The sequence below is a fragment of the Oncorhynchus keta genome, unplaced genomic scaffold (assembly GCF_023373465.1).
Source record: "Oncorhynchus keta strain PuntledgeMale-10-30-2019 unplaced genomic scaffold, Oket_V2 Un_contig_28289_pilon_pilon, whole genome shotgun sequence".
Classification (NCBI taxonomy): domain Eukaryota; kingdom Metazoa; phylum Chordata; class Actinopteri; order Salmoniformes; family Salmonidae; genus Oncorhynchus; species Oncorhynchus keta.
This window is the reverse complement of record NW_026285955.1, coordinates 11100-22073: the sequence shown is the minus strand read 5'-3', so window position 1 is coordinate 22073 and position 10974 is coordinate 11100. Positions and strand designations below refer to the sequence as shown.

The following is a 10974-nucleotide window of genomic DNA, read 5'->3' as shown; positions in this document are numbered from 1 at the left end:
TAGTTTCAACTGACAGGGACATGGAGTTTTCCTCTGTGCTTAAAGTTTCAACTGACAGGGACATGGAGTTTCTCTGCTTATAGTTTCAACTGGGACAGGACATGGAGTTTTCTCTGCTTATAGTTTCAACTGACAGGACATGGAGTTTTCCTCTGCTTATAGTTTCAACTGACAGGGACATGGAGTTTTCCCTCTGTGCTTATAGTTTCAACTGACAGGGACATGGAGTTTTCCTCTGCTTATAGTTTCAACTGACAGGGACATGGAAAGTTTCATCCATGGAGTTTTCCTCTGTGCTTATAGTTTCAACTGACAGGGACATGGAGTTTTCCCTCTGTGCTTATAGTTTCAACTGACAGGACATGGAGTTTCCTCTGCTTATAGTTTCAACTGACAGGGACATGGAGTTTTCCCTCTGTGCTTATAGTTTCAACTGACAGGGACATGGAGTTTTCCTCTGTGCTTATAGTTTCAACTGATAGGACATGGAGTTTTCCCTCTGCTTATAGTTTCAACTGACAGGGACATGGAGTTTTCCCTCTGTGCTTATAGTTTCAACTGACAGGGACATGGAGTTTTCTGCTTATAGTTTCAACTGACAGGACATGGAGTTTTCCCTTCTGTGCTTATATTTTCAACTGACAGGGACATGGAGTTTTCCTCTGTGCTTATAGTTTCAACTGACAGGACATGGAGTTTTCCTCTGCTTATAGTTTCAACTGACAGGGACATGGAGTTTTCCCTCCTGTGCTTATAGTTTCAACTGACAGGGACATGGAGTTTTCCTCTGCTTAACAACTGACAGGGACATGGAGTTTCCTCTGTTATAGTTTCAACTGACAGGGACATGGAGTTTTCTCTGCCTAAGTTTCTGACAGGGACATGGAGTTTTCCTGCTTATAGTTTCTGTGCCTAATTTTCAACTGACAGGGACATGGAGTTTTCCCTCTGTGCTTATAGTTTCAACTGACAGGGACATGGAGTTTTCTCTGCCTAACTGGACAGGGACATGGAGTTTTCCCTCTGCCTAACTGACAGGGACATGGAGTTTCCTCTGTGCCTAACTGACAGGGACATTGAGGAGCTAGCCCACTACTAGCAAACGCACAGCAGTTACTTGTTGTGACAGGCTGCTAGTTGTTTTTAACCCAGGTTCTCTATCTGTGAGGTTACATCAACAATCAGGCTCTGTTGTCGTGTGTGAGTCAGTTAGAGGGGGCGGGGTGAGTGCCTTTGACGTTCATTCAGTCCATCGCTTGTATCTGCTGTGTTTTTGTCATTCGGTATCTAGGTACTTGTTGTGACAGGCTGCTAGTTGTTGTGTCTTTGAACGCGAGCTGTCCTTGTACGTAGCAAAACAACAAACACAATGTTTCTTTGATTGTATTTGATTTGGGTTTTAGGACATTTTGTCCCAAAATCTACACCTACAATCCCACCTCTACACTCTAACCACTAGGCTACCCTGCCACCTCTACACTCTAACCACTAGGCTACCCTGCCACCTCTACACTCTAACCACTAGACTACCCTGCCACCTCTACACTCTAACCACTAGGCTACCCTGCCACCTCTACACTCTAACCACTAGGCTACCCTGCCACCTCTACACTCTAACCACTAGGTTACCCTGCCACCTCTACACTCTAACCACTAGGCTACCCTGCCACCTCTACACTCTAACCACTAGGCTACCCTGCCACCTCTACACTCTAACCACTAGGCTACCCTGCCACCTCTACACTCTAACCACTAGGCTACCCTGCCACCTCTACACTCTAACCACTAGACTACCCTGCCACCTCTACACTCTAACCACTAGGCTACCCTGCCACCTCTACACTCTAACCACTAGGCTACCCTGCCACCTCTACACTCTAACCACTAGGCTACCCTGCCACCTCTACACTCTAACCACTAGGCTACCCTGCCGCCCCTACACTCTAACCACTAGGCTACCCTGCCACCTCTACACTCTAACCACTAGGCTACCCTGCCACCTCTACACTCTAACCACTAGGCTACCCTGCCACCTCTACACTCTAACCACTAGGCTACCCTGCCTCCTCTACACTCTAACCACTAGGCTACCCTGCCGCCTCTACACTCTAACCACTAGGCTACCCTGCCACCTCTACACTCTAACCACTAGGCTACCCTGCCGCCTCTACACTCTAACCACTAGGCTACCCTGCCACCTCTACACTCTAACCACTAGGCTACCCTGCCGCCTCTACACTCTAACCACTAGGCTACCCTGCCACCTCTACACTCTAACCACTAGGCTACCCTGCCACCTCTACACTCCTAACCACTAGGCTACCCTGCCACCTCTACACTCTGACCACTAGGCTACCCTGCCACCTCTACACTCTGACCACTAGGCTACCCTGCCTCCTCTACACTCTGACCACTAGGCTACCCTGCCATCTCTACACTCTAACCACTAGGCTACCCTGCCACCTCTACACTCTGACCACTAGGCTACCCTGCCACCTCTACACTCTAACCACTAGGCTACCCTGCCACCTCTACACTCTGACCACTAGGCTACCCTGCCACCTCTACACTCTGACCACTAGGCTACCCTGCCACCTCTACACTCTGACCACTAGGCTACCCTGCCACCTCTACACTCTAACCACTAGGCTACCCTGCCACCTCTACACTCTAACCACTAGGCTACCCTGCCGCCCCTACACTCTAACCACTAGGCTACCCTGCCACCTCTACACTCTGACCACTAGGCTACCCTGCCACCTCTACACTCTGACCACTAGGCTACCCTGCCACCTCTACACTCTAACCACTAGGCTACCCTGCCACCTCTACACTCTAACCACTAGGCTACCCTGCCACCTCTACACTCTAACCACTAGGCTACCCTGCCACCTCTACACTCTAACCACTAGGTTACCCTGCCACCTCTACACTCTAACCACTAGGCTACCCTGCCACCTCTACACTCTAACCACTAGGCTACCCTGCCACCTCTACACTCTGACCACTAGGCTACCCTGCCACCTCTACACTCTGACCACTAGGCTACCCTGCCACCTCTACACTCTGACCACTAGGCTACCCTGCCACCTCTACACTCTGACCACTAGGCTACCCTGCCACCTCTACACTCTGACCACTAGGCTACCCTGCCCTCTACACTCTAACCACTAGGCTGCCCTGCCACCTCTACACTCTAACCACTAGGCTACCCTGCCACCTCTACACTCTAACCACTAGGCTACCCTGCCACCTCTACACTCTAACCACTAGGCTACCCTGCCACCTCTACACTCTAACCACTAGGCTACCCTGCCACCTCTACACTCTAACCACTAGGCTACCCTGCCACCTCTACACTCTAACCACTAGGCTACCCTGCCGCCTCTACACTCTGACCACTAGGCTACCCTGCCACCTCTACACTCTATCCACTAGGCTACCCTGCCACCTCTACACTCTGACCACTAGGCTACCCTGCCACCTCTACACTCTGACCACTAGGCTACCCTGCCACCTCTACACTCTAACCACTAGGCTACCCTGCCACCTCTACACTCTAACCACTAGGCTACCCTGCCACCTCTACACTCTAACCACTAGGCTACCCTGCCACCTCTACACTCTAACCACTAGGCTACCCTGCCACCTCTACACTCTAACCACTAGGTTACCCTGCCGCCTCTACACTCTAACCACTAGGCTACCCTGCCACCTCTACACTCTGACCACTAGGTTACCCTCCTGCCACCTCTACGCTCTAACCACTAGGCTACTCCTGCCACCTCTACGCTCTGAACTACCAGGCTACCCTGCCACCTCTACACTCTAACCACCAGGCTACCCTGCCACCTCTACACTCTAACCACTAGGCTACCCTGCCACCTCTACACTTCCCAACCACTAGGCTACCCTGCCACCTCTACACTCTAAACCACTAGGCTACTCCCAAGACTCACACTCTAACCAATTGTATACTCTTCTGCCACCTCTTACACTTCAACCACTAGTTGCTTCCACCTCTACACTCTGACCACTAGGGCTCATCCTGCCACTCTATTGATCTGACCACTAGGTTACCCTGCCACCTCTACGCTCTAACCACTAGGCTACCCTGCCACCTCTACGCTCTAACCACTAGGCACCCTGCCACCTCTACACTTCTAACCACTAGGCTACCCTGCCACCTCTACACTCTAACCACTAGGCTACCCTGCCACCTTACACTCCCTAACCACTAGGCTACCCTGCCACCTCTACACTCTAACCACTAGGCTACCCTGCCACCTCTACACTCTAACCACTAGGGTTACCCTGCCACCTCTACACTCTAACCACTAGGCTACCTCGCCACCTCTCACGCTCCTGACCACTAGGTTACCCTGCCACCTCTACGCTCTAACCACTAGGCTACCCTGCCACCTCTACGCTCTAAATCCACTAGGCTACCCTGCCACCTCTACACTCTAACCACTAGGCTGACCCTGCCACCTCTACACTCTAACCACTAGGCTACCCTCCACAATCTTACACTCTAACCACTAGGCTACCCTCTGCCACCCTTACACTCTAACCACTAGGCTACCCTGCCACCTCTACACTCTAACCACTCAGACTACTCCTGCCACCTCTACACTCTAACCACTAGGCTACCCTGCCACCTCTACACTCTAACCACTAGGCTACCCTGCCTCCTCTACACTCTAACCACTAGGCTACCCTGCCACCTCTACACTCTAACCACTAGGCTACCCTGCCACCTCTACACTCTAACCACTAGGCTACCCTGCCGCCTACACTCTAACCACTAGGCTACCCTGCCGCCTCTACACTCTAACCACTAGGCTACCCTGCCGCCTCTACACTCTAACCACTAGGGCTACCTCTGCCGCCTCACACTCTAACCACTAGGCTACCCTGCCGCCTCTACACTCTAACCACTAGGCTACCCTGCCGCCTACACTCTAACCACTAGGGCTACACTGCCGCCCTACACTCTAACCACTAGGCTACCCTGCCACCTTCTACACTCTAACCACTAGGCTACCCTGCCACCTCTACACTCTAACCACTAGGCTACCCTGCCACCTCTACACTCTAACCACTAGGCTACCCTGCCACCTCTACACTCTAACCACTAGGCTGCCCTGCCACCTCTACACTCTAACCACTAGCTACCCTGCCACCTCTACACTCTAACCACTATTAGGCTACCCTGCCACCTCTACACTCTAACCACTAGGCTACCCTGCCACCTCTACACTCTAACCACTAGGCTACCCTGCCACCTCTACACTCTAACCACTAGGCTACCCTGCCACCTCTACACTCTGACCACTAGGCTACCCTGCCACCTCTACACTCTAACCACTAGGCTACCCTGCCACCTCTACACTCTAACCACTAGGCTACCCTGCCACCTCTACACTCTAACCACTAGGCTACCTGCCACCTCTACACTCTAACCACTAGGCTACCCTGCCACCTCTACACTCTAACCACTAGGCTACCCTGCCACCTCTACACTCTGACCACTAGGCTACCCCTGCCACCTCTACACTCTAACCACTAGGCTACCCTGCCACCTCTACACTCTAACCACTAGGCTACCCTTGCCACCTCTACACTCTAACCACTAGGCTACCCACCTCTACACTCTAACCACTAGGCTACCTCTGCCACCTCTACACTCTAACCACTAGACTACCCTGCCACCTCTACACTTCTAACCACTAGGCTACCCTGCCACCTCACACTCTAACCACTAGGCTACCCTGCCACCTCTACACTCTAACCACTAGGCTACCCTGCCACCTCTACACTCTAACCACTAGGCTACCTGCCACCTCTACACTCTAACCACTAGACTACCCTGCCGCCTCTACACTCTAACCACTAGGCTACCCTGCCACCTCTACACTCTAACCACTAGGCTACCCTGCCACCTCTACACTCTAACCACTAGGGCTACCCTGCCACCTCTACACTCTAACCACTAGGCTACCCTGCCACCTCTACACTCTAACCACTAGGCTACCCTGCCACCTCTACACTCTAACCACTAGGCTACCCTGCCACCTCTACACTCTAACCACTAGGCTACCCTGCCACCTCTACACTCTAACCACTAGGCTACCCTGCCACCTCTACACTCTAACCACTAGGCTACCCTGCCACCTCTACACTCTAACCACTAGGCTACCCTGCCACCTCTACACTCTAACCACTAGGCTACCCCTGCCACCTCTACACTCTAACCACTAGGCTACCCTGCCACCTCTACACTCTAACCACTAGGCTACCCTGCCACCTCTACACTCTAACCACTAGGCTACCCTGCGCCCCTACACACTCCTAACCACTAGGCTACCCTGCCGCCCCTACACTCTAACCACTAGGCTACCCTGCCACCTCTACACTCTAACCACTAGGCTACCCTGGGCCCCTACACTCTAACCACTAGCTACCCTGCCACCTCTACACTCTAACCACTAGGCTACCCTGCCACCTCTACACTCTAACCACTAGGCTACCCTGCCGCTCTACACTCTAACCACTAGGCTACCCTGCCACCTCTACACTCTAACCACTAGGCTACTCCTGCCGCCTACACTCTAACCACTAGGCTACCCTGCCACCTCTACACTCTAACCACTAGGCTACCCTGCCGCCCTACACTCTAACCACTAGGCTACCCTGCCATCTCTACACTCTAACCACTAGGCTACCCTGCCGCCCCTACACTCTAACCACTAGGCTACCCTGCCACCTCTACACTCTAACCACTAGGCTACCCTGCCGCCCTACACTCTAACCACTAGGTTACCCTGCCACCTCTACACTCTAACCACTAGGCTACCCTGCCACCTCTACACTCTAACCACTAGGTTACCCTGCCACCTCTTACACTCTAACCACTAGGCTACCCTGCCACCTCTACACTCTAACCACTAGGCTACCCTTGCCACCTTACACTCTAACCACTAGGCTACCCTGCCACCTCTACACTTCTAACCACTAGGCTACCCTGCCTCCTCTACACTCTAACCACTAGGCTACCCTGCCACCTCTACACTCTAACCACTAGGCTACCCTGCCTCCTACACTCTAACCACCAGGCTACCCTGCCACCTCTACACTCTAACCACTAGGCTACCCTGCCTCCTCTACACTCTAACCACTAGGCTACCCTGCCACCCTTACACTCTAACCACTAGGCTACCCTGCCGCCCCGGTTGGATGGAGAGCATCCAGTTTTCAGTTCTTTCCACAGATTCTCGATTGATTCAGGTCTGGACTTTGACATTCTAACACCTGGATATGTTTATTTTTGAACCATTCCATTGTAGATTTAGCTTTATGTTTTGGATCATTGTCTTGTTGGAAGACAAATCTCCGTCCTGTCTCAGGTCTTTTGTTGTCCTATGGACAGAGTCTCCCACCTCAGCTGCAGTTCATCCAGAGTGATCATGGGCCTCTTTGGCTGCATCTCTGATCAGTCTTCTCCTTGTATGAGCTGAAAGTTTAGAGGCACGGCCAGGTCTTGGTAGATTTGCAGTGGTCTGATACCTTCCATTTCAATATTATCGCTGCAGTGTGCCTCCTTGGGATGTTTAAAGCTTGGGAAATCTTTGGTATCCAAATCCGGCTTTAAACTTCTTCACAACAGTATCTTGACCTGCCTGGTGTGTCTTTGTTCTTCATGATGCTCTCTGCGCTTTTAACGGACCTCTGAGACTATCACAGTGCAGGTGCATTTATACAGAGACTTGATTACACACAGGTGGATTGTATTTATCATCATTAGTCATTTAGGTCAACATTGGATCATTCAGAGATCCTCACTGAACTTCTGGAGAGTTTGCTGCACTGAAAGTAAAGGGGCTGGAATAATTTTGCACGCCTAATTTTTCAGTTTTTGATTTGTTAAAAAGTTTGAAATATCCAATAAATTTCATTCCACTTCATGATTGTGTCCCACTTGTTGATTCTTCACAAAAAATACAGTTTTATATCTTTATGTTTGAAGCCTGAAATGTGGCAAAAGGTCGCAAAGTTCAAGGGGCCTTTCGCAAGGCACTGCATATTTAAAATGATCGTTATACCCACAATTCATCTTATTTCTGTCACAACGTTTTTTGTTTCTTTCAGCCGTGAACACGTTCTCATAGTAGAGGGTTTATTTGAAGCCTCATCTGTTTGAGTTGTCCAGCCGCCTCCATTCCTCTCTGTGACATGTCATTTAACCAGTGAGGTGTCCAGCCGTCTCCATTCCTCTCTGTGACATGTCATCATTAACCATTAACCAGTGAGTTGTCCAGCCGGCCTCCATTCCTCTCTGTGACGTGTCATCATTAACCATTAACCAGTGAGTTGTCCAGCCGGCCTCCATTCCTCTGTGACATGTCATCATTAACCATTAACCAGTGAGTCAGTCCAGCCGGCCTCCATTCCTCTCTGTGACATGTCATCATTAACCATTAACCAGTGAGGTGTCCAGCCGGCCTCCATTCCTCTCTGTGACATGTCATCATTAACCAGTGAGGTGTCCAGCCGGCCTCCATTCCTCTCTGTGACGTGTCATCATTAACCATTAACCAGTGAGTTGTCCAGCCGGCTTCCATTCCTCTCTGTGACATGTCATCATTAACCAGTGAGTTGTCCAGCCGGCCTCCATTCCTCTCTGTGACATGTCATCATTAACCATTAACCAGTGAGTTGTCCAGCCGGCCTCCATTCCTCTCTGTGACATGTCATCATTAACTATTAACCAGTGAGTTGTCCAGCCGGCCTCCATTCCTCTCTGTGACATGTCATCATTAACCAGTGAGTTGTCCAGCCGGCCTCCATTCTCCTGTGACATGTCACCATTAACCAGTGAGTTGTCCAGCCGGCCTCCATTCCTCTCTGTGACATGTCATCATTAACCATTAACCAGTGAGTTGTCCAGCCGGCCTCCATTCCTCTCTGTGACATGTCATCATTAACCATTAACCAGTGAGTTGTCCAGCTGCCTCCATTCCTCTCTCAGACATGTCATCATTAACCATTAACCAGTGAGTTGTCCAGCCGGCCTCCATTCCTCTCTGTGACATGTCATCATTAACCAGTGAGTTGTCCAGCCGGCCTCCATTCCTCTCTGTGACATGTCATCATTAACCAGTGAGTTGTCCAGCCGGCCTCCATTCCTCTCTGTGACATGTCATCATTAACCAGTGAGTTGTCCAGCCGGCCTCCATTCCTCTCTGTGACATGTCATCATTAACCAGTGAGTTGTCCAGCCGGCCTCCATTCCTCTCTGTGACGTGTCATCATTAACCATTAACCAGTGAGTTGTCCAGCCGGCCTCCATTCCTCTCTGTGACGTGTCATCATTAACCAGTGAGTTGTCCAGCCGGCCTCCATTCCTCTCTGTGACATGTCATCATTAACCAGTGAGTTGTCCAGCCGGGCTCTCCATTCCTCTCTGTGACATGTCATCATTAACCAGTGAGTTGTCCAGCCGGCCTCCATTCCTCTCTGTGACATGTCATCATTAACCAGTGAGTTGTCCAGCCGGCCTCCATTCCTCTCTGTGACATGTCATCATTAACCAGTGAGTTGTCCAGCCGGCCTCCATTCCTCTCTGTGACATGTCATCATTAACCATTAACCAGTGAGTTGTCCAGCCGGCCTCCATTCCTCTCTGTGACGTGTCATCATTAACCAGTGAGTGTCCAGCCGGCCTCCATTCCTCTGTGACATGTCATCATTAACCATTAACCAGTGAGTTGTCCAGCCGGCTCCATTCCTCTCTGTGACGTGTCATCATTAACCAGTGAGTTGTCCAGCCGGCCTCCATTCCTCTCTGTGACGTGTCATCATTAACCAGTGAGTTGTCCAGCCGGCCTCCATTCCTCCCTGTGACATGTCATCATTAACCATTAACCAGTGAGTTGTCCAGCCGGCCTCCATTCCTCTCTGTGACGTGTCATCATTAACCAGTGAGTTGTCCAGCCGGCCTCCATTCCTCTCTGTGACGTGTCATCATTAACCATTAACCAGTGAGTTGTCCAGCCGGCCTCCATTCCTCTGTGACGTGTCATCATTAACCAGTGAGTTGTCCAGCCGGCCTCCATTCCTCTCTGTGACATGTCATTTAACCAGTGAGGTGTCCAGCCGGGCCTCCATTCCTCTCTGTGACATGTCATCATTAACCATTAACCAGTGAGTTGTCCAGCCGGCCTCCATTCCTCTCTGTGACATGTCATCATTAACCATTAACCAGTGAGGTGTCCAGCCGGCCTCCATTCCTCTCTGTGACATGTCATCATTAACCAGTGAGGTGTGTCCAGCCGGCCTCCATTCCTCTCTGTGACGTGTCATCATTAACCATTAACCAGTGAGCTGTCCAGCCGGCCTCCATTCCTCTCTCTGTGACGTGTCATCATTAACCATTAACCAGTGAGTTGTCCAGCCGGCTCCATTCCTCTCTGTGACATGTCATCATTAACCAGTGAGTTGTCCAGCCGGCCTCCATTCCTCTCTCTGACATGTCATCATTAACCAGTGAGTTGTCCAGCCGGCCTCCATTCCTCTCTGTGACATGTCATCATTAACCATTAACCAGTGAGTTGTCCAGCCGGCCTCCATTCCTCTCTGTGACGTGTCATCATTAACCATTAACCAGTGAGTTGTCCAGCCGGCCTCCATTCCTCTCTCTGTGACATGTCATCATTAACCAGTGAGGTGTCCAGCGCTCCATTCCTCTCTGTGACATGTCATCATTAACCATTAACCAGTGAGTTGTCCAGCCGGCCTCCATTCTCTCTGTGACATGTCATCATTAACCAGTGAGTTGTCCAGCCGGCCTCCATTCCTCTCTGTGACATGTCATCATTAACCATTAACCAGTGAGTTGTCCAGCCGGCCTCCATTCCTCTCTGTGACATGTCATTAACCAGTGAGTTGTCCAGCCGGCTCTCCATTCCTCTC

General features: G+C 51.1%; 1 long non-coding RNA gene across 45 annotated transcripts; it reads right to left on the bottom strand.

Annotated features, from left to right (window-relative positions):
• Window positions 1-1787: 1787 nt before the first annotated feature.
• LOC127923085 (uncharacterized) lies at window positions 1788-6337 on the bottom strand. Of its 45 annotated transcripts, none has more exons than XR_008113240.1 (3): window positions 3254-3378; window positions 2629-2727; window positions 1788-2033 (listed from the first exon to the last, which is right to left on the bottom strand). It is a non-coding gene; the product is annotated as an uncharacterized LOC127923085 (long non-coding RNA). The 45 variants fall into 45 exon arrangements; XR_008113267.1 differs by lacking the exon at window positions 3254-3378 and adding an exon at window positions 6245-6337 and having other exon boundaries at window positions 1789-2033; XR_008113260.1 differs by lacking the exon at window positions 3254-3378 and adding an exon at window positions 6245-6337 and having other exon boundaries at window positions 1789-2033; window positions 2662-2727.
• Between the last annotated feature and the right edge of the window lie 4637 nt (window positions 6338-10974).